This window comes from Crocodylus porosus, unplaced genomic scaffold (genome assembly GCF_001723895.1).
Source record: "Crocodylus porosus isolate Cpor-Errol unplaced genomic scaffold, CroPor_comp1, whole genome shotgun sequence".
Classification (NCBI taxonomy): Eukaryota; Metazoa; Chordata; order Crocodylia; family Crocodylidae; genus Crocodylus; species Crocodylus porosus.
This window is the reverse complement of record NW_017728917.1, coordinates 20,010,566-20,035,004: the sequence shown is the minus strand read 5'-3', so window position 1 is coordinate 20,035,004 and position 24,439 is coordinate 20,010,566. Positions and strand designations below refer to the sequence as shown.

General features: G+C 42.4%; 1 protein-coding gene across 3 annotated transcripts in view; it reads left to right on the top strand.

Moving 5' to 3' along the window:
- The first annotated feature begins 10,393 nt into the window (after nt 1-10,393).
- IP6K2 (inositol hexakisphosphate kinase 2) overlaps nt 10,394-24,439 on the top strand; it is a 27,806-nt gene continuing 13,760 nt past the window's right edge. Inside the window, exon 1 of one of the 3 annotated variants that reach the window (XM_019536862.1) lies at nt 10,394-10,498. The gene's annotated coding sequence lies outside the window, so the exon portion shown is untranslated. Of the gene's footprint in view, nt 10,499-10,595; nt 10,757-24,439 lie in introns of those variants that run through there. The other 2 variants (XM_019536864.1, XM_019536865.1) reach the window with 2 other exon arrangements.

Genomic DNA, 24,439 nt, shown 5'->3' with positions numbered 1-24,439 from the left:
AAACTTTAGGCATGTCCATTTGGAACACAAAGTGCCAAGGCCCAAAAACCAGACTCTGCCACTAGACTGGAAATAATTCCTTTTCTATAGGAGCAATTACACCTTTCACTGGCTGGGGTTCTGTAGGCTGACATACAACCTCTTCTTCCACAAAGCCTGGTCCTTTTGAGCTATTGTGTTCTACTTTCACTCACTATAGTCATTGCTCCACAGAGTGTTACATATGAATAATGCCAACAGTAATTAGTGCTTTTATCAGAACCTGTTCTTCGAGGACCTCAAAACACTTCATGAACCTTGCAGGACTCTAGAGAAGTAGGTTGGCCTCAAATCTTTTTAAAGAGAAGTAATAAAGGCAGAGAAGATCAATTAACTTGCCCTGTGTTACAGAGCAAGGCAATTGAAAGGCTATGTAGCCTGAATCACAGTTCTCTGCTCTCACAACTGGAAAGCATTCCCTCCTTTCATGTACTGACATTATCATGATGCTCCTTGTTTGTTCATACATCTGTTCTGTTTGTGAACAAGTACAGCTTTGTTCTTATATTGGGTGATTTATAACACTGTCTTCATTATAGTAGTGCAGCTCCATTGAGCCCATGTCTGGATATTTACAGCCAATGTCTGTTTACAAGGCAGCCTACTCTGTCTAGTTACATAAGACAAGCAGCATTGCACTAAAAATAGCAAGAGGAAGAAACTCTGAAGCTGGAGGCACTGCAGAGAAGAGACAGATATACAGATGAAACACAAGAGCTGACTTTCTCTGATCAAGATGACTTCCAGCCTGTTGGCATTGCCCTGAGCTTGGGCATCAACACAGAAAGAAATGGACTGATAGCATCTTTGGGCATTTGTCTTCCTGGGGTAGCAGGGACCTCCTACCTGCAAAAAGAGTCCTACTCATGCAAGTCACTCTCAAACTCTGCCAGCTGATACATGGACCAGCTGCCATGCTAGTCCACTTGCTTAGCTAACAAGGTTTGGATGGGGAAGTGCCATGTGACTGGCCAAAGAAGGTGAGTACCATATGTGGTGGACCAGTAGGGGGTGCTGCTGCACTGAACCACCCATCTCACTGTGACAGTCCACTTATCAAGCTCCCAGTGCTTCTCATGGGGTGCCTCATGTCTGGCTGACCCCCTTCCTGGAGCACACCCATAGGTCTGGGGTAATCAATGCTACCACCCAGGAGTCTGGTCTGTATCCAGGCCCTGTGCCCCATGGGGTACACAGGCCTTGTAGACCTTAAGGGTGCATGACCCACTGCAAGAACTTGGGGTACATCCTTTAGCCTGAAGCACAAAGAGTAGCCTCCCTTAGTCAGCTGAGCATAAGGAGCTTGAAAGCATGTCCCAATCCCTCTCCCAGTGAGTCCACCATGCTTGTTATAGTGGAGAGCTTTATTGATTAAAGAGGATAGGCCTGGCGAAGGGTACAGGATAGAGAAGTATCAAAGAATAACCCAGAGCAAACCGTGTCAGCTTAGTAGCGGTTTGATATGCTTCTACATTACAGTAAGCTATATATCTAGATAAGTTCCAAGTAGTCTACTCACTTCAGCATCCTGAGAGAGAAAGAGAGTTGCAGGTGTTCCAGTTGCTGTATGCAACTTAACATGGCTGCTCCCCTCATCCTGGGGAGTCTTAGCTTTATATAGCCCCTTTGACATCACCTACAAGACCCAATCAAGGCCCGGTGTTGTTTGATGCTGACCAATCAATTTAAAAAGCATCACTGGTCACCTAAGAGTGACATGGTCTTAATCCCCTGACCCCATGCCATGATGTCAGTGCTAACACAATAGAGAGGTTGAGTTCTCACCCTCTTACCTGAAGTCCCTCACCTCCACATAACCCAGGGCGACCAAATTGATGGAGAGGTGAAAAGACAATGGCAAGGAAAAACCTAATAGAAGAGTCTGGGAAGAAACTGGGATGGTATTCTTCCACACCATACAGTAAAGTGATGGGCTTTTTTCATGTGTACAGTTTTCTAGGCCCAGGCACTGGGAAGCATAGGATATTATTACAAGAATGCCCCATCGGGGTAGACCAACAGTGTGGAAGGAGGTATCTACTACTGGATGTCCCATATGAACCTGAAGTAAGTAGTAAGTAAGCGTATTGCATTGATAGGCACCAACAGTTACAAATATTCAGGCTTGTGTTGAGACTTTTTTGTCCTGAAAAACAGCACCTATAATCACATCTCATTAGTTCCCAGTGCAGAAGCCCATGGCCTGCAAAACAAAGCAGCGTGGAAAATTATTTATTCCCGCCTCCTTGCCTTGAGCAACACTGACATCCTCAGATGATCAGCTGGGATTGGTTCACTTTGATAGGGGTCCAACTCTTTCAAGAGTAAGCAGGATTTGTTTCTGATCCAAGCTGTCCATTCCTGAGATTCTGGCAAATTTGGGGGGTTTTTTAGTTTTGTTTTTTTTAAAGAAAGAAAACAACAGAAATTTGAAATGAGCATAGGACCTATTTTGATATGTTGAATGTGGTAATGATATGCTTCCCCTGAGGGCTAAATCAAAGGACAAAAGCATTGCTTAGCATTCTTGAGAGGTAAAGCAAAAAAAAAAAAAAAAGGAGGAAAAGCGTGTCCATTTTGAACATACATATGCATCTTCTATCCATTGAAGGCACAATGACAGGTTGATAGAGCCCTTCTGCAAAGAAACAGCAAGGTTGATCCAGTTGAGTAACTGTGTGAGAAGCTGGTTCTGTGCATGCGGGGATGTTTTTTCTCATTGGTTCAGAACATCAGTGGTCACAAACACTGTGTCTGTGATTTAGTTGGTTACCGCAGGTTTGGCTTAAATGGGGAAAACATATTGCCAGTCAATTTCTGTAGTCATGCATGGGAGTTGCACTTAATTTCTATGAACAGAGAACACAGGTTGCCCCAGGGCAAACATGACCTACATACGCTTATCCCATTTGTGATGGGAATGATAGCTGCAAGTGAATTGTCAAGAGACTCTTTTCTTGCACTAAAATTAAAATTCTGCTGGGCCAAAGTCCTCCTGTAACCTTTACAAACTCATGCCATCTCAGCCATTTCACATTTTTGCAGGGATAGATTTCTTGCTTGCTTGATTTCCTAGTTTAAGTAGGAAGAGACCAGTTTTCAGTGGAATCCCGCTCTTTACATTAGTAGCTGTTGGACTGATTTTGAAATTCAGATAAATGAACAAATGTTCAAATGTTGCTGTTGACTTGATTTATCTGAGCCGTTCTCTGTTTGAGAAATGGGTTTAAAGTCTTACAAAAAGAGGGTTCATTGTGACCCACAATGGCATATCTGTATTAATTTGGGGTTCAAAAATTCTGTGGGAATAGTTCCCTCCCATAGCATTTTGATGTATCTGCGTCTGAGTGAAACCGCATGCACTGTGGTAATATGAAAATGAAAAATATTTTTAAATGTTTAATATTAAAGTATCTCACGAAGATGGGCCAAATATGTTTGAGGCTATTGAAGAGTGAGTCATTTTGAGGTTTCAGGGCATTTGGGAAACTTGGTTGCTACAGTATTTTTTTCAGAACAGCTTTATCCAGCCCTAATTTGTTTTCTCCTGTCATCCCCATGACCGTTAACAGCTTGATGCTATCACCACTATGGCTACATTTGATATGTGTGCCCATGCACACATACATACAAACTGAGCTACAGTAATGTGATTGGGGAGTGTGGCTCCTTATCTGCAGTGTTCCCAGAGTGAATTAGTTTTTTTCTTGTGGTCTTCATTGCACACAGGTTTTTTCCCCCTGTTATTTTGCTGACAAACTGAAAACACAAAGAAAAAATATTGGAAAGGTTGTAAAGGTGTAACTATGCCCAATGAAGCAAGGTTCTTTAACTCTGCCATATGCACATAAGGGAGAGGAGATTTTTTTAAAATTTAAGTTTCACTAAAGCCTTTTACAAAAATGTTTGTATTTGATCAAAGCGATAAAGCTTTTTTTCTCCTAACTGCCTCCATTGTCTTGGGTTTCCACCCATTTAAGAGAAGGGTAAAGGAGTCCTTTTAATGGTCCTCATTTAACAGTACAGTACATATAGGATTTCTGAGCCTGAACCATCTCTGAACAACTAACTCAGGGCAGCCTGGAGAGCATCATCTGCCATTTTGTTGTGGCCTGCTTGATCCTAAAAATCAACAGTTAGCAAGTGGGAGACTCTAGCACGGGGGTCAGCAACGTTGTTAGGCTGAGGGCCAAAAGCACCCGCAACCTCAATTTGTAAGATGATGGTGTGCCAGGGCCAGGCAGTGGGGAAACCATGAGTGGCCCAGTCTTTTTTATGGCAGCCCCGGCCCCTTCTTTGCTGTCTGCCCTGAGGCATGCGTGCCAAGCAAAATCCCTTTGTGTGCCACACGCTGGCACCTGTCTGGGGGGTTGCCTACCCCTGCTCTAGCAAGCACAGAGCAGCAGCTCACAGCCATTGAGGGGCTGCCTGGGTGCAGAACCTCAACCCTGCAGGAGAGGGTGGGTGTGGCAGTGACTGACTTCATAAGGACCTGTGGCAGGAACTCAGCCAATTGAATGCAGGATTTGGGAAGTCAGTGACATCAGAGACTGGTGTGACCTCACAGTCACACTTGGTGTATCCTTAATTGTAAGCTCTTTGGGTTGAGCCTGCTTATTGCTATGACTGTATAGTGCCTAGAAAAAGCGTTGGTCCCTAGGTACTACCATAAAATCATAAATAGGAATGCCATGTACAAACTGATGATCTCTTTCATTGAAAAGATACTCATTTGAAAATGGTTGTCCATGAACATATGGCCTGGAGGTACTAAAGGGGGTAATGTGACAAGCCAAGTCTTGTGTTAGTTCAAGATCTGCGCTGTATCATATGTGAGGCCAGAGCTCCTTCCATGCACAGCCTTTTGTGAAGAGGTTTCACCAAGAAAAGTTGGAGGGGTGGTTGCTATGTTAGGAGCAGCTTAAGACTACAGAGAGCAGGGCCCTAGCAAGTGGGGAAACAGGCCCAGGGGTGCGTCACATAACCACATATGTGTTGGCGAAGTGAGAACAGGAAGCTGTGGGACTGATAGCTCTTTCCTGCCTTAACAGCAGGAGCAGCAGCACTGCTGTGCTATCAACTATTGTCTTATTCACTGAATGAGATCACTTACCCAAGAGCAGCGACCAATAACCCATTCCAAAATGGAAATGGTAACTTTGTGGATTTTCTTGTCTTTTTTTTTATTCTGAACACATTTTGGAGAACTGTGACATCACACATCCAGTGAGGATGCAATAAGAATGCTAACAGGCATGTAAGTGCTTTTCCAGGAGTAGCTGGACTGACACCCATGCTAAAAGAGTACCCCCCACCCCGTGCTCCACACCAGCTCCTTCCCTGCCAGCGAGTGGGGGGTCGGGGCTGTGTGCTACCCCACGCCTGTACTGTGGGGCTGTGGGGCACTGGGAGTGAGTGGGCACGGGAGCACAGGGCCCGCAGCTGGGCGGCAGGGGTATAGAGTCCCCTCTCCCCTCTCCCTGCTGGTGCAGCTCAGCCTGGCTCCACAGACCCCTGCCAGCCTGCGCCCTGCTCTGGGCCACACTGGTGCTGGTCCTGGGACACTGGGCCCAAGAAATTGAGACACTGGGCCCAAGATGGTGACCAGGGGGGCGGGGCACCTGTCAAGCGGCGGGGCTACCCTTGACCACTTGCTGAAACTGGGTAGGCGGCCCTCCGCCCAAAATAATTGCCCATGTCTGCTGTAGACTTAACTGAGCAGGAAGAAAGCTCTGGGGCCAGAGACTGCCTTTCTTTGTCCCATGAAATTCCATTTGCTTTTGATTCAGAGACTTTGAAAATTGTCATTTATCTCCTGTTGCTACAGAAAGCATCTACAGCTTTGAAAATTGCCATTTATCTCCTGTTGCTGCAGAAAGCATCTACAGCCCCTACCTTAAACAGCTTGTAACATAATTGGACAAAATAAACAAGGAAATGGAAGAAAGGAAGCGTTGTTCTCTGTACTTTAGAGATGTGGAGCTGAGGCACATGGAGATAACTTTCTCTTATTGGGAATGTGGACTAGATTTGAATGAATGACCCAGAGATGTCAGGCTCCACAGCTCTCTATTAATTTGCTGAGCCAGCCAGGTCTTCTATAACTGATGTCAGAAGCAATACACATGTCATGACTCCAAGTTTTTCTGAATTGTTGCTTATAAACTTTTATAAACTTTTAAATGGTACACTCCAGATTTATTATTTTTTTCTGGATCCGATCAGACCAATTGAAATGAACGCAACATGAGGTTAAAAAAATACCCATTAATTAGAGATCTTGGCAGAGTATCACAGATTAATCTGTGATACCTCCATAACCTGAGTCATTAAAATGGCAGCTGTCTACCCACCCACCCACCCCTGCAGCTTTTGAGACATCTCAGAGCAGAATTCTCATCCCAGTAAACAAAGTCCTCTCCTGTTTATCTTGCAGCACTCATTCATCACCTTGTCATTACTCAAGGGGAATAGAAATGCCTGGCTGGGGACTGGGCTCCACGCTGCCAATGCAACTGGCTTTGCTTTGAATCTGGAAAGAGAAGTCTTTTCATCATTATTTTTTTCCACTGTTTTTTTGTTTGTTTGTTAAGATTATGACCCAGTCAGGACTGAAGATAGACTCAAGAGTGCATTTTCCCTACACTCAGTCCTAGAATGCCTCTTGACAGTATGGAATTTTTAATCTGCCCTGGTGACTAGAAAAAGTGCTATGCTGCTTTAGTGGAATACATTGTTTGTGCACTGAATCATACACACTATGCAAAAAGCATTTGTTAAAAAAAGTAACTAATACAATGTGCATGAACCCAACTCATGAGAAACGTTATACAAGTAGTATGCTGTAGGCATAATAAAGGGTTTGTGAAGTGGAAAGACCAGCAGAATTAGAAAATATCTGTCTAAGGTTTGAGCTTGCCTGACCTGGTGAGCAGGTGTGGAGTGTGTTTGGGTTTTTTTTGGCTCACTGCTTGTGTTGTGAAATCTCAGCTTTATTTAAATGAAAGTCTCCAAGTTTCCCTGTGGCAAGATAACCTTCAGATAGTCAAGTGAATATCTCTCAGCTGATCATTGTTCACTACTTCCAGTGAAGTAAACAGGTCCTAGGGCCTAGCTTAGGTGCCAAACAGTGAACAATGTCCTTTGTGGGAAGTTGTGGCAGGGAAAACAAAGACTGAGCATGCAATACCTTTGTGAGCATCCTGCTATGGAGTTGTTCCTCTGGGTCAGGGATAGGAACAACAGGGGAAGGAGAAACATGCTTGCTGATATCTGTATCAGTTCCATGGATAGAAGAAAACCTTTGGTTTCTCAATCTGACACTTTTCACCACCTCTTAACACAAATGACAGGGATTTGCAAAAGCAAAATATTTGGTGGTTATTCATTTGTGAAAAGTCTATTACTGTTGAAAGCGGACACTTCTCAAGGTGAGCAAAGGAGTAAAACCTTCAAAGCTAATGCTGTACCCAAGGTACATCTCCTTTGTTTGGCAAGAAAATAATTGCTATTTACAGTAACTCTTAACTGCCTGCACAGCTAAGTGTCTTATGTATAGTGACGACAAGCCAAAGCCCAGGGTAAGGTGTTCAAAGTAAGCACTGTGGGGTCACCTGGAGTGCCAAGTAGGCAAGCAAGGGATTAATTTAGCATTTTCTTCTCAGAGTATAAGCAAGCTGTTAGCTAATGACCGAGTCACAGGTACAAAGGGATCTGGAGAAGTGTGGTCACTGTTCAGAAAAGGAACGTGAGAGGTACATAATCAAGGGCAGTGAAGGGGGTAAGGGGCAGCGGGGATGCAGAGAGAGGTGAGCCATAACACTGCACCTGTTAAATGAAACCTGATTTCAACATCTTCTTACAGTCATGAACTGTATCAGTGACATTGATCATAGGAAAACCAGCGACATCTGGGTGATCTGCATAAGCTGGAACCTGCTCCTACCAACTAATTAAGAAGGGCAGAAAGATGTTTGTGAGGAACAAGACCTGCAGAAACGTAGTGCAACCACTTATAACCTAATAATATTTCTTGTCCTCTGAGAGTATAATATAATCTCAACACCTGCCTCCCAGCAACTGGGGAACATATATCAGATTTGCTCTTGGAGACAATTACATCATTTGTAAAACAACCATGAACATGTGATCAGTGACTAAAATGCGAACAATTTATTGATAAATGGCAACCAAAATAAGGAACTGCCATAAGGATAAGCTATAGTCACAGTCCACAGCTACCCATTCAAGACAAAAGAACACAGAGAATTGTAAATATCCACCAAAATGTCATGCTTTGATATTGACATATATATTGGGGGAAAAAAATTAATTGCCAACTGTTTCTGCTGAGAATAATCTGCAGACCTTCAGGGATTCGTAATAGAAGCCCCCACTTTGCATCTGTGACATCTGAAGGGCAGATATGCATATCTTAGGCAGAAAGAACCTATGGCAAATAGTTATTATTTATACAGCACTTTTCATAAGTGTGGTACTTTTAGCATGGACACAAATGGAAGGTCCTATGAACCTCATTTGTGAAGTGATGCTGCACATTTCCACAAACAATAGCACCTTCTCTTGCCAAATAGGCCCTGTGAAAAATTCACCCCTTTGTCTTGTTCGATAAGAATTCAGAAATCAAATATGGGAGGTTTGATACAAGATGCATGTTGTTCCACAGGATGCTCGCTATGCTTAGGGCAGTGTCACAGCATCTGATCTCTAGGGATGCAGTGAAAGGTCTAAGCGTTGTTTTTGGAAACAGAGATCTTTGCTGTGTGTTGTGTGATAAAATAGTGGTGGTTTTTACCACTTTTCGCTTTCTGACCTTTAATAATTATAAAATTAGCACAGGATGCTAGTAATTTATACATATGTAAAAATGCCCTGTCTCATTAATGTGATTAAACGGATGACACTGCCTTACTGAGTACATTGTCAGAAGGGCTGTTGCTTAGTAAACTAGAATGCAGTGATCTCATTTTTCAGTTTTTGTTCTTTCTGGGATGACAGGTCTGTTACTACAGGCTCATTAACATGGTTACATTTGGCTCTATTCTGTGACTTTACAAAGCAATACAGTCTCAGAGCATTTTTTCCAAGAGGGTCATCATCATACAGAGTGAAATCAAGGGAGATGGGAGCCGCATAGGAGTGAATGCTGCCTCATGGTTCAGGAGGATGGAAACAGGATTTTACCACCATAGCAGAAGCAAAAGGAGTAGAAAGTAGCCTCATCTATAGGCTATACCCGTACAATTTTGGTATGACTGTTACTTCAAATGGCTGTAAGTTTGTTCTTTGCCACCTTTCCCTTGTGAGAGGGTCATTGAGAAAAAAAGCAAGCATGTTTGGTGGGCGAAGCAGCAGCATTGTAGGCCTGCATGTGACAAGCATTGTGACAGCACTTGGGCTGGGCAATTGGATGTTATGTATCACGCTTGTGAATTCATAGACGCCAACTTCTACTTTTCGGGGGGCGGGAGGTGCTAAGATGATGGATGTGTGGAAAGTCATATGCATTTCAGGTGCCTTTTCAGGTCCCTTTTCCTGGGGGGGGGGGCCAGGGCCCTCGGGCCCCCACCTACTTGGTACGTCTGCTTGTGGTATCAAAAAACCTTAGAGCCAGGAACATAGCTGATGAGTAGTCATATCTAACCACAGCCATGTTCATGGCTCTCCTGACAGCTGTGGCCAGGGACTAGGAGGATTAGATATGGAGAGCTCTGGATGTAATTAAAGGAACCAGGAGACTAAATCCCAGTAGGGACCACAGCCACTCCTGCAGCCAGACCTGTGTGTGAGCAAGGCCCGCTGGCATCAACCCCAAGCCACAATGCTGGCCAAGACGTGCCTGGTGCCAGAGGTGAGCGGAGCCAAGGGGTCCCTTTGCCACCGACTGACTTATTTCTGCAGAAGGACAGTGACAAGGCAACTTCAGCGCCCTGCCTGTGTCGCATAGAGCTGTGGCCGGATTTCCACCCCAAACAAGTTCCCAAGCAGCTGCTTTGACAGCTTCATTTCCTTTCTTAAAGAAAGGAGGGGAGACAGTTCCTGTACCTCAACCCAGGTGCTGAGTTCAGGTCAAGGCAAAGACAGGGAACCAGAGGCCAGAATGGAGCATCCTCCTGCTCCTCAGTGTGATTTCACAGCTTTCATTTGAATAGTTGGGAGCCCGCAAGCCGCCCGGAGGCCTACGGCTTCCCGCCCACGCGCCCCTCTTCCCCCTCCCCGTCACGTGGCCGATGCTGCCCCGCTGCCCTAGCAACAGGCCCTCTGGCGCCCGCCAACCAGCGCGCCGCGGCCTCGGCGGAGCCAATAGAGAGGCGGGGGCGTGGCCAACCTGCGGCCGGGTGGGGGGAGGGGGCGCCCCGCTCGGCGCCGCCATTTTGGCCGCTGAGGAACAAAAGAGTCCGAGTCTCCGCCCGCGCGCCGCCAGGTAACTCGTGCCCGCTTTGTTCCTGTCGGGTGCCGCTCTGTTGAGGCGGAGGTGGGAGTCGGGGTCCCCCTCCCCCTCCCCCTCCTCCTCCGAAGCCGGGTCTGGCGTGTGGCTTCGGGGACCCCGGCGCTGCCCATCCCCTATTGGCCAGAAGTTCTCGGCCCGTGCGGGTCTCGGGGACCGGGGAGAGGAGCGGGTATTTCCTTCCTTCTCCCGGGGGTGCAAATCTGTGCTGAGCGGGGGTGGCCCTCTTGGAGGATGCAGTCCATGGGGGTACGTGAGGGGCGAGCGCCGTTGGGCAGGGAGGCCCCGTGCCTTACGTCGGGAAGGAGGGAGGCTGTTCGACAGCTAAAGTCGGGATTTCTTGCCGGGGGTGGGGATGTATTTGTGTTTGCTCCAATCTTTATATCCCTGTTGAGAGAGGAAAAATGGGGCCCTGCATTATGTTCCCTGAGGGAGGGTCTTTCTCCTGCTGTGGGAAGGCTGAAACGTTTGCTTCCCTTGAGCTCATTCAGACAGTATCGAGATGAGTCACAGGACTGCACAATTCGTAGTGCGACATGAGGCGGAGAGGTCAGGTCAGCGGAGCCACTCTGTCACCCTTAGCTCCCCATCAAGCCTGTGGTTTTTAATCAGGGTATCTCGCCCCTTGGGATTATTAGATGTTCTGGAGAAGCCTGGAGATTTCTCCTCTTTCTTTCCTAATGCAGCTTTTTGAGAAGGGGATTTCTGCTTTATGGTATCTGATCCTGGAAATTAAATCTGCCACTGGTGCACTGTATTTTTCTGTTTACAGCGCTTTTCTGTGCCTTGCAATTGTGATGCTCTTGCAAGCTTATTTAACATGTGAAAATATATAGATAGCTGTAGTTTGGAGGGTGGGGGGGATTGAAGGTGTGTGCCTGTGGGGTGTTATGTTTTTTTTTAACGATGTTTAAAAAAAAAAAAAAACAAATACAGCACCTTCCAATGCCCCCAAAGGGTGTTGGATCTGTCATAGAGAATTGGGCAGAAGGCAGGGCAGGGAGACGCCTTAGGGGCTGACCCCTTCAGAAGGGAGTGTGCTTGATAATAACTTACTGTCATAGCATCTGAGTAAGTAAACTGTTGTCTGTGAAAGCTTATATCTTTCTCCCTTTCTGAGGTGAGGTAATCTCTAAAGTGCCTCTGCCTTGATTTAAGACTAACATGGCTAACTACCTCCCTCTGTTAGAGACCTGGGCAAGGAAGACAAGGTTATGAGATAACAAGGCAAATCTTTTACTGTGTAACTTTAAAGAATTTGCTACAATAAGGGGTTCCATAAACAACTTAATTATTCATTTATTGAAGCAAGTAGATTTCTCCAAGTGTATTTTTATGAGGATTTGTCACAGTTGTGCCTTAAGACTCCATCTGAGACTGTGGCCTACCTCTCAAATACTCTTTCATGTTGCCTAGGAAGACACCAGAGTGGATAAAAATCAATAATATTTTTAATTTTTTTTTATTTAAATAGGATTTTTTCACTTATTTTGTTAAAAAAGCATCTTAAAATAAAAAATAATATTGTATAAAGAGAGTTTTAATTTAAGGTATGCTACAGCTCAAAGATTGTCATGGAATAGGGATTATAATTTATAATTCTATACTGTTTGAGACAATATGTTCATGTAACCTTTTTAGAAGTGTTTATAAATAGGTTACAACAGGCCATGGACTATATTAGGGGCCCAGTCTTACGACGTTCCAAGAGGCTCCTCTGTAGACTAGTGAAGATTAAAGAACACTATTTTACCTAATGGGACTCAGTGCTCAGTCTAGAACAGGGGTTGGCAGTATTTTTGGACAGAGTGCCAAAACCACCTGCCAGCTCAGCTTGTAAGATGTTGTGATATGCCAGAAGTGGAAGGCAGGGGAGCTGTGAGGGGCCCAATCCTTGTTGTGGCAGTGCATCCCTGACCTTTTCCCTGCCGTCCATCCCAAGGGACATGTTGCTTCCCGCACCCTGGCACTGGTGGGATCTAGAAGATCCCATTAAGCATCTTTGTGATGCATAGTTTCAGTTCTCAAACTGTGCATTTGTCTTTCCAGAGATCACAGGCAGACAAGGTACTTTGGGTAGATGATAGATGTGATATCTTTTGTAAGACCAACTAAATAGTTGGAAAAATTGTTTTTGCAAGTTTTCAAATGCCCTTCTTCTGGCATAGGGAGAGTTTATTGTCTTCAGAGATAACATCCTTGTTAACAGCAGTATATGAAGATGAGAGAGAACTGACCTGATACCCACCCATCAGCCTTCTTGTCTCTTTGCCAGTTTGTGTACATACAGTTAAGCCCTAACCTTTCTCTAAAAGTGCGAAGTTTCAAGAAGTTAAATGAATAAAGGATATCAAACAAGAATGCAATTTTTTTAGAAAACAGTGATTATAAAGTGAGGCTTCCTGACCAGTGATTTAGATCCTTTCCACCCTGAGAGACCTGTCTGCCTTGTTTATTATTTCATAACAGTTGATGGGAGGAAAAGATGAAGTGACTTCCCAGAGGTGGACTAGTACTACAGGTGAGAATGAAGCCTAGGTTTGTGCATCCTGTACAAGAGGGCAGTGTCAGTCCTACTGGTAGACACCACAGGGTTAGCAGAGAAGTCTCCAGATGCCTTTCTTGAGGTGTCTGAAGAATCATGCCATTTAACCCTGGTAAGAGCATAGACCAGTGTCCAAAATTACAGTAGGTTGCCCTTTTTTATAAGTATTTCCAGGACTCTGGAATTGTGTAGCTAAGGTGGAAAGTTTCAAGGGAAAATTGTAATGCAGGATAAGTATTTGAGGCTGAAATTATTGGCTTTGTTTTAAATTGATTGCGACTATAACTTGATGAAGTCTTTAAGTTCAGTCAGAATGCAAACAACTATTTTCAGGTTTTAAATGAAAATGTGAATTTTATATTGAAGTGCACCAAGTTAATTGCCAGTGTTTTTCCCTCAAACTTGAACATGGCACTTGTTTTATACAGGCATACCTCGCTTTATTGCGCTTTGCAGATACTGCGCTTTTTACAAATTGAAGGTTTGTGGCAATCCTGCGTCTAGCAAGTCTGTCGGCGCCATTTTTCCAACAGCATTTGCTCACTTCGCATTTTTTATCAATAAAGTATTTTTAATTAAGGTATGTACATTTTTTTAGACATAATGCTATTGCACACTTAATAGACTACAGTATAGTGTAAACATAACTTTTATATGCACTGGGAAACCAAAAAATTCATGTGACTCACTTTATTGCGATATTCGCTTTATTGTGGTGGTCTGGAACCGAACCCGCAATATCTCCGAGGTATGCCTGTAGTTAGGAATGTGTGTGCAAAGCTGAAACATCCAAGATTTGAATTGTCATTTTTTATTGTAGTTCACCTTTTGTGGTTAACAGGGCCTCTGGTGAGCCTGCTCCCCCAACCCTCTTTTTTCCACTAGGAAGTGCAAATGCAGGTGAATTAGATACCCTTCATGCTATGTGTTACTGTGCTCAAGGTTGGGTATACAGTGTGTTACTTGTATCCCAACATTGAGTGAAGTATGCATAGTATTGTATGGCCTAGGTCACTAATGAATATTCTGTGTGTATTGATCAGAAATGTGGCTGGAGCCAATCTGTATTTTCCCATTATATTTGGTGCATGTACTGAATCGGTCTTAAAGTGATCTCCTTTCCAGACTAGAATGTGTTTTGTTTGCTGTTTGGAGATTAGGAGCAATGGAATGAAAATTTGCCGCCTAGTCTAGCTCATCCACTTGTCAGTTGTTTGGTTTGCTGATAGCTCACTTCTTTCAGTTGGCAAAAGGGTGCGATTGGTATCTAGGCAACCCAGGTCCAGCTAAGCATCTCTGCAGCTTGCTTCAAAAGATTAAAATTTTCCATTGCAGGGGAGGATTTTTCCTTTGTGCTTGAATGCTTTCATTTGGCTTGTGTTTTGTTGAAAGTTAAGATACCTTTGAAACAATATAGCCATGTAAGAAAAGTTTTAAGATACATTGTCTAGCCCTCTAATAGAATTACTCTTAATCGTTGTTAAAGGTATATTTTATGCTAATCTTTTCCAGCCAAAAACTAGGCAGTGGCACGTCAGAATTGTTGGGGGGTTTTATTGAGAGGAAAAATACTGGAATTTCTTTGTTTTAAACCTGGCCGCACTGTCTTGTGTTGCAAAAGAGACTGTATGATGAGGTTAACAACAACAAGTATGCATTGTGATGTGATGTAGGAGTCACAAAATACTTCTGTTTTTGCAAATCAAAGTAAAATTTATTATAGATCCAGAAAGCAGGAAGAAAGCGTTCTAAAACGAAAATCTTGTTAAATAAATATTGAGTGCTGACTTTTAGTGTCAGAGGGTCTTGAGCAAACCATTGAAGCTTTTGTTGTAACTTCCTGTTTCATGTAATACAGAATTTTTGAGGTTGTGAATGTCTAGTTGGTAAAGGACTGTGGTGAATTATATTGTTAGATAATAGTCTTTTGGCTTAAGTTTGTCAAGCTTGGAACTTTAGGTCCACTTTTTAGATGACCCAGTTTCTCCAGCTCTTCACATTGAGGTATAATCTGCAAACAAATTGTTGGGAATCCTGTCTAGTATGGGTTAGACATTTTTTTTTTTTCCTTTTTTTTTTAAAAAGGAAGACAATGATAGGGGACTTGCCTCTTGTACTTGGTTGTCAGTATGTTGGGGGCAGGGTATATTTTACTTACCATTATATAGACTTCAGGTAGCTTTTTTGGCTAAATTTTAAAACATCTTATTCTTTCCATTCTTCCAGTTTGTTCAAAATTTTACTTCAAATTCTTTCACTCTTGCTCTGTTTATAACATTTTGGAATCTGAAGCTGCATTTTGGCTTATCTCCCTTCTCCCATGCTGTTTGCTCTAATTTTCTCCCTTTTAGTTTCTTGCTTCCTTTGCTTATCCCAGTTCTCTGGACCAGGTCCCACAGGCTGCCGACCACATCCTGCTCTGCTGTCCCCAGCCAGATGCTTCCCTGCCAGATAGCTTCTTTTGCTTTTCAGGGGCTCTCTGAATATTTCAAACCCTTGTCATACTTAAAAATCCCAACATGTTTCACTCCTGCTCTGATTGCTTTTGAATAGTAAGCTAATCAGGGAGTGTTGCTGTATTTTGTCTGCTGTGTCACTTTCCACTGTTGATTAAATAGATTTTAAGAATTTTTAAAAATTGGGCAGTAAGATCTTTATTCTACCCCAGAACAGCATTTCCTTCTGCAGTCACTTGAGGATAGCCCCCCTTCTAGTTTCGTGTCTGTGTATAGAATTGGGATTCAAGGTGATCCATACAGGTATTAAGAACCAGACCCTCTTTTAAAGAAGAGTGCCCTCTTCCTCCACTCTCGCTCATCCCCTTACAAAAATGACTAAAAATAATGTGCGGTGATAAGCCTCATCAATCTTGCTGCACACTGGAATATTGTGATTGCTACGTTCAGTCTTCATTTGTCGTCTTCGTGCGCACCAGAATGCTTAAATAGTAATGCAGTGGTATGATGCAGAAAGCTGGCAGTGTCTGAGTGTTTTCGGGAAGTGTATGTGATACTTGGTTGCATGCTTAGTGGAGAAAAACGCTTCCTTTTAAGGTATGTTTTCTGTTGTTTCTGTATCTGTTCCAAATGCATTGTAAATCATTTGTGCTGTACTTGAGATATATGTAAGGACTTCATGGTGGTCAGAGATTTGTGATGACTTCAGATTAATGCAGCTCCTGATTGCAGAGGTGAGAAATGCTACTTATGAGTAGCTTAATGGCTCTTGTATTGTTTCTGAGGCATTATTTGCAGGAGAAAATGGTCTCAGTTCCACTGAGGTGTGATTTAACTTTAAATGGTGCAGAAGGCTACGTGCATTTGCTTATTTTGGTTTAAACCATGCCTAGAATAATTTATTTGGCTAAACTGAAATAAGGCACTTTGCAATATAAAGAAATGTCTGTGTAGTGAGTTGTATTTTTAACATCACACTGTAATGTAATCTGATTCAGTTATCTTGTTCAGATAAGATGTAAGGTTCAAGGCAGAGGAAAGCCAACTTGTCACTAGATGCTGCTAAAGTAATAGTTACTTTTTGTCTTCAGTTAAAATCAGGAAGTTTTTGTTAACTGGTTTCTGTTGTCTTATTCCTTGTTACAAATCCTGTGCAGACTTATATTTTTTCTTGTGTTCCTCCACTTCGTTTACTATGCTTTTATTGTTTTGACTCTAATGATTCTCTTGCTTCACTAGAACTCCTGTCAATCAATCTTCTAGCATAGAAAAGGCCTGATTTGTTTGATTAATTGATTTTAATATAAAAGGCATGGGAGAGGCAAATCTTCAGACTTGGTTGGGGTGGAAGAGAAAAAGGGACTGAAACCAACCTCACCAACAAATTAGTTGTCTTTTTATATATCATGAGAGTTGCAGACAAGGCACAGGCTCCCTGTCATTTTAAAAGGTAATGGCATGTTAAATGTGTTACCTTTTCACCTTGATCTGTGTTCATATTCCTCATAAATGTGAAGTAGTACTTGGAACCCCATTATCAGAAGTGATAACAAATTTAAGGTCACTTGCATTAGTTTATTTTGTAGTTTTAAAAAAAAGCTATATTGACATAACTGTGCACATTCCTTTCAACACTGCTTCTCCACAGGATACAGTTATTAGTATTAACATGTTTTATAATTACAGTATTTTTACAGTGCTACTAAGATAGCTGCTGAATATTGCAAAAACCCTTACTTTGAGTTGTATGCATCTACAGAGATGGAAATGACTTCATTTTGAGTGGTCATCACTGACAAGAGCTTGGAGAACTCCTGAAGAATTATGGTATTTTGTTTCATCTCTACTGTGAGAAACTGACTGGTGTGTTTGCAGATTAGTACACGTTTACATAGTAGAATGTTGGTCCAGAGTAAATACCACTTTACACACCATTTTAATGCTTTATTTATCTTGAGAAAGGAAAGCTGGTTTTTTACTTAAATGTCACTTATACATGGACTGGATTCCAAAGAGCAGATATTGGATCACTCAACTTTTCCTAGATGTGAATGATCTTCTAGCTTTCCAGATGCATAAGCTGTTGCCTGCTGGTTTCGGTTTGCTAGATTGGTTACCTTGTTCTTGTTTCCATGTGTCAGAACTCTTCTTAACAGGGTGTACTGGAATTGAAGCCAGGCAGGGTAATTAAGATAGTCATTGATACTCTAATATTTACCCTGTACTTCTAAATGTAGGGAAAACTTGTTCTTGCAGCTTGTCTCATTTCATCCATTTATTGTTCTGCATATATGAAAATATAATCCTATAAATTAAATTTAAAAACACTGTAACACTGAATTCAGTAGAACTATGATTTTACCCCAGTAGGCATTTCATCATTGATCTCTATGGAGATCCACCTTCATGTATAGTATATCAACCTGTGTAAGAAGAGATGAGGCAAACCATAATGCTGCTGAATTCTGTCCTAACCTCAAGCCAAGGAGCATTTTGTTTTCATCTGTAGTTCTCTGAAATTTTTCACCTATTCTGTATCTGGTCTGTGGTCTCAATTTTGAGCAAGTTGGACAAATCTGACTTTTCCATTCAGGGAGCACTTTAGACTTCAGAATGGTAGAAGCATTGTAATTAATTGCAGTACTGTAGCTCTTGTGTGTATGGATTTATGTTAAAAAGCTAATCTGAAATACAGATCTCCAAAGCTAATCATTAATTTTTTTTATTTATTTTTTATTTTTGGAAGGACTTATGTAAAGATTTTGCAATTCTAATTAGAGCTGATTTATGTTTGGAAACCTTATTTAACTGATGCTTAAATGTGTGGATGTGCAGCTATTGTAAAATGTGTAATCTTTTGTATTGGTGTGGGCAGTGAAAATATTTAGAGGATTGTTGTTCCTGAACTTTGTGATGACATAACACTAGTCCCCAAAGGAAGGGCTTTAAGTGGACTAAATGCGGATTTGAGCAGTGATGAACGCAACCATGGGGGAGAGAAGATAATGTGCACAGGTTTTTTTTTATTAATGATTTAAATGATTTAGTGTACATTTTAATCTTTTTGCTTCAAAATTTGAAGGATTAAATCATGCTTTCCCTTTAACAAGTTAAAGTGCGAGGAATGAACAGGTTCAGAACAGTACATAAATTCAAAGAGTGAAATCTCATTTTTACAGATTCTGACCTGCACCTAAATCAGCCTTTTTTCTAAAGTTCTGTATATGGAACAAATATGAATCCAGGGAAATAATGCAAGACCTTCATCTTGATAGAGCTTGGTTATATTTTATTTGTGAATAATACTTATTTTGAGAGAATCCCCTAGTTCGGGTAGGGGAAAAATTAGATGCCCATTAATATTTTACTTGATTCACTGATGAGCCAGGGTATAGTGCTGGTATTTCTCTTCCTCCTCATCCTCTCTCCCTCCCTGCAGTTTGTATCACTAGGTTCATTAATAGATTTTGCTTAACAGGCTGTTCAATGCTGCCTCCACTTACCTATGTTTCATTTTCTGTGGTTTGAAAAATATTGCATAAGATTGCTGTGTCTCTGTCCCTGCCCCCCCTCCCTGAGATTTTTAGATGGTCTTTGATTTAAAAAAATCCCTGATCCTGTTAAATATTTGGAGTGTGTAATTTACTATAATCCTATAGTTTAAGTGGAGGTGTGGTGAAGAGTAGTACTTGGGAATTGCTTAGCAGCCTTTACCAAGCTACAGTAGCATCTTAACCACAGACTAGATGATAGCTGCTACAAAATACTTATGTTTAATTTAAAAAACAAACAAACAAACCAAACCCTACAAAAAATAATACAGAGTTCACATTGATTGTGAGTATTGTGCTATTTTAGAATGTCAGGTTCAGCAAACCACAATCTTCTGGAACCAACTTGCAAGAGAAGTGGTGCAGGCTCCTACCCTGGGGGGTTTTAAGAGGAGGCTAGATGAACACCTTGCTGGGGTCGTTTGACCGCAGTACTCTTTCCTGCCATGGCAGGGGGTCGGACTAGATGATCTACTCAGGTCCCTTCCGACCCTAGAAACTATGAAACTATGAAAGGTAGAAAGTGATGAGTTAAGTTCATGCTAATGAGTCTTCCCTCATAATACTCATAACACATATGCTGCTTCTGAACAGTAATAACCAGGAGCTACTTGGCCTTGTCTCGCTCTAACTAGTCCACAGAATAAATACAATGTCACTTTTATGAATGTAGTTTCAACCTGCATGCTATCCCATTGATCTGCTGACATGCCTCAGATCAAGCAGACTTCTGGGGGCCCAACTCTTGATGGGCTCACATGACTTGAACAAGGCTTAGCAGATCTCTCATACACTGGCATCTTATTTTGATCACAAAGATCTCACATCTCCCACTTGCCAGGTATTCTAGCAGCTTGGCAGACTTGCAACTTGGTTAGTCCCTCTATTGTTTTTAGTTTTTATTTTTTTTTATTGCCGAGAAGTTGCTGAATAGGAAGATATTGGGAGTGCAGGTTTTGAACAGCATGTGGCAGAAAAATTGTTGGTCAATCAAAGGAATGTAGTTGTAGGGCAGAACTTTGAGGTCTTCCTTTTGGGAAATTACTGATGTAATTCAGCTGTTGACAACAGAACATGGTTTACAATCCTTAAGTACAGAAAGGATGACTAGCAGTTTTGTCATCAAGTTAAGGAATCCAATAAACACTGGATTTCCCTAAGTCCCAGAGGCTGCCCTCTCCTGCTTCCTGTACAGTGGGATTGGATCTTGGGGACTTAATGCCAGTCTCTCTATGTCAGGATTGGGCTCTGGGGCTTGGTGCTGCCCTCTTCCAGTGCACAAGCCTGGACTTTGGCATCCCATCTAATTCACAGGCTGACCTGGGACTCCCCATGGGTCTGGAATTTGGCAGCAGGACAGTGGTGCCATTGTTCTCCTGCAGCTATAGTTCTGAACCTGTGGGGAATCCTGTTGGCAGGATGGCATAATACAGCCAGTCTGGCCCATGAGCCAGGAGTCTAGCACCCCTGGTTTAGATCTTTTGAAGCAATTAATCGGATAACAATCATGTTCTTTCCTATATCAAAAGTTTCTTTAATTGTTGATGCATATTTACACTGTTGTTTTCAATTCATGCATCTCCAACAAAGTCAGCCATTTTGTTTTTCTTGGAGAAATGTTTTTATGTGCTTGATTTACAAAGCTTTTTTTTTTTTTTTTTAATGAAGGAATGAAGTTTAGCTTTTTGCTCTGGATATAGTCTTGCCAGGCAGCATTGAAGAGCGAGTGCTGACATACAGCATGGCTCACTCAAAAAAATATGCCTGTTTGTTACTGTTTTTGAAAAATTAAACTCCTCAATCTTTGTCTTCTAATAAATTATGATATTTGTGAGACTTACTGTTTGTCCTTTCTCCCATGATTAAATAGTTTTAGCTGTCCCATGCCCTTAGATCTCTGAATTTAAAATGGTAGACAATATGACCAACAACGTAACTGCCACATTGGCAGAACCACTTGAAAACTAAGGAAATAATTAGTAGGGCTGTACAAAATTTCACCCAGTGTTTTGTTTCAAGCTTGAAACAGCAAAATCAAAATGAAACAAAAGCCTTCCAAGCAACTTCAAAATGAAACAAAGGCACTCAAAATGTTTTGAGTTTCAAAGCCAGGCTTACTTGGCTTTATCACCAGTCCCAGACAGCAGCACCAGCCTCCTGTCGTCTAGCAGTGCAAACCCAGCTCGCAGCAGCATTGTGCCCTGCCCCACTTGGATCTGGGGGCATATGCCCCTCATGCTCTCCTGGGGTGTGTGCAGTGGTGGCAGCTGCCACCCCCTCCTCATGCCCCCCAGCTGAGCCGTGGCTCAGTCCCATGCCCCACTCTGGCTATGCAGGGCGTTCCCCAACCCCAACCATGCTCCCTCCTCCCCTGCCCTTCCCCTCTCCCTGCGACTTCCCCCTCAGACATACCTACTGGGGGTGTGCATGCATATGTGTGCACACTCAGGCCTCCCCCAAATTTTTATCCCTCCACCTATGAGTGTTAATAAGGGCATATTAAGGGCTGTTTGCTTACTTTAACTGTTTAGGCCAGGGGTGGGCAAAATGTGGCCTGCAGGCCAGATGTGGCCCGCCAGGCCATTCTATCCGGCCCATAGGGCCCCTAAAAAATTTAGAAAGTTAATGTTTATCTGCCCCTGGCTGCCTGTCATGCAGCCCTCAATGCCTTGCCAAAACGCAGTAAGTGGCCCTGTGCCCAAGGTAATTGCCCACCCCTGATTTAGGCTTTATCTTCAAAGGAGGGTGAGAAATGTGAAATTAAAAAAGAACCAAGTTAGACATGACTCATTTTAATGATGGTAATGTATGGTGACTGTTAATACCATGACTGGCACATCACATTTTTCTTATGGACTGTTATACATGTGTTTGTATGCTGTTATAGTGCCTATATCTAGTAACTCTTGGAAAGCACCAGGTGTTAGTTATATCCAAAAAGGCCTTGCGTATTTGTGGATTACTTCAATGGAGAAGCTATGTACAGCTGTCATGTTCCTCATGCAGGCTTTTGCTTGATCAGAAGCCTGGGCTTGTGCTAGCAGCATTGGCTTGTGAGTAATTGTGGATATGTTACCTGTTTACAATGTCTGGATTTTGACACACAACCACTACGTCTAATCTTGTACTTAGATTGGGTTCCAAGAAAACTAGAGAATTTTAGAAGGTATGGGGACCTGCAGTGTGTATGCAGGGGAAAGATTTTTTTTAAAAAAATCAAAATTTGTCATAAAGGAGCATTAACATACCTTTTTACATATCTGTCTAATTTAAATAGTAGCTGAGCAAATTCTTTTATGCATTTATCTCAATATCCTAATGAGCCCCAGAGCTAGTAGTGATTATTCATTTTATTAATGGGGGAATTTGAGGCCCAGAGAAGCCAGATGACTGTCCCTTTTCACTGTCCTATGGAAAATCTGTGATAGAATGGGGATTTGTATCCAGGTTTTCCAAGTCTCAGACACTACCCTTTAGACAGTCTTTTAACAGAGAGAGAGAGAAGGTCTTGTGTTGTATCTTCTTCAGTAGATGTTTTATTAATAAATCTTTATGGAATGTAGAATATTTGATTGTGCCCTTTCATACATCTTGGTTTGAAACAGCTGTGTTGACCAGGGATAAAAAGATTGATAGTAGATTTCTGTTAGTAGTAGAATGCAGATGCTTTTTACTGGTCAGGGCATGAGTATCCTAAAACTGAATCTTAACATAGTAATTTTTTCAGTTGCTTTTTGCTTCCTGTTTGAGAGAGAGTTTACGAAGTACCTTGTCAAGTGCCAGTGGTTGAAGCATGAGCCCCAGAATAGTACATTCTGCAGAATAAGTGACAGTAAGAATGTCTGTTTTCATACACTTTTGTAACCTATTTTCTGCCAGGTATAAAGCAGTGGTGCTCAACATCTGTCCTGTGGGCCTAGCCTACAGAGCTCCTGACAGATCCGGAACTCTGGCAGCAAGGGAGCTGTGATGTTGTTAATTGCCATACCCTTGCTGCTTGTAGCCCAGATGATGGGGCCCAGCACACTAGGTGAGGCTGGTGTGCCCTGGGGCCAGTGTGCGAGGTCACTCCATTGGGGGTTGGGCTGGTGCACAGAGCCAGGCTGGCGAACTGGATTGTATCCACAGGACACTGCGGTGGACTGCTTCTGTGCCACTTATCCAGACTGTGAGCACAGGAGGTTGAGCATCACTGGTTTAAAGACATATCATCATGGTTTTCTTGTTCTAGTTCCTAAAACAAAGTGTAGAACATTTTATTATTTTCAGTGCTTTATATATCCCCTTCTTCCCCTGCCAGAAAAAGTTCTTCACTGAGAAGCCTACTATGCAACCTAGGGTTTTTTTGTATCGGCAGTTAATCTTTTCTGTTCAACACCTTCTTAGTTTTTGCGTTTTGTTTTTGTGTGTGTTTTTTAGACTATTTCAAAACTTTTTTTTCAATGTAAATTTAAATCCTGGGTGTGGGGCTGCTTTTGTGAAGGCCAAGAAGTAAACACATTTTTTACGTAGTTTTTTCCTAAGGCACTTGGCTGGATTGCTTAAAGGGGAATCTTATTTTCCATTCCATCTGAACTTGGGGGGAGGTGGAGAATTGAGTTTTGTCCTGGATTCGGAGGGGTAGTTGTGGATGGCAGACCATAGCAAAGGAGTTTGCAGGATGCATTTGGTCCACAAGCTGAACTTGAGGACCCCTTAGTCTAAGTAAATAGTGTTTGGTTGTAAACAGATTAGTCCCAAACAGAATTAATGTTCCAAACTTGGCAAAAACTCTTCAGAACCATAACCAGGAGTGAGTTTCCTTCATGTTTGTGGGGATATGGGATTACTGTTAAAACAGTGCTACAAAATAAAGGTTTAATGTGGGTTCCCATCAAAATGTAAACCAGCCACTTGTTTTGCAAATTCTTTTATTTATTCCTGAACAAGGCCAAGGTACATTTTGTTTGTTTCTAGTACTGCCTAAATGTTAATTAACTGTTATATTCACTGACTTCATTCTCCTAGGAGGAGAAGTTGTATTAAAAGCTTCCTGCAAGCTTCTCCACTTTATCATATGTGATTTGTTTTCTGTGATTGAATCAATGCAAAAAACTGTGCTGCTAATGTCCAGTCTGAACCTGTTCTTCAACACATTAGAAAAACGTTCTTCATGGTCAGGGTTGCCAGAATCTGGAATGGGCTTCCAAGGGAGATGGTGCTCGCCCCATCTTTGGGGGTCTTCAGGAGGAGACTGGACAGGCACCTGGCTGGGATCACATGACCCCTCAGGTTTGGTGACCTTCTTTCTTGCCTGCCAGGGGCAGGAGATCAGACTAGATGGCCCACTGAGGTCCCTTCTGACCCTGGAATCTATGATGGTCTATAAGCCTTTACATGG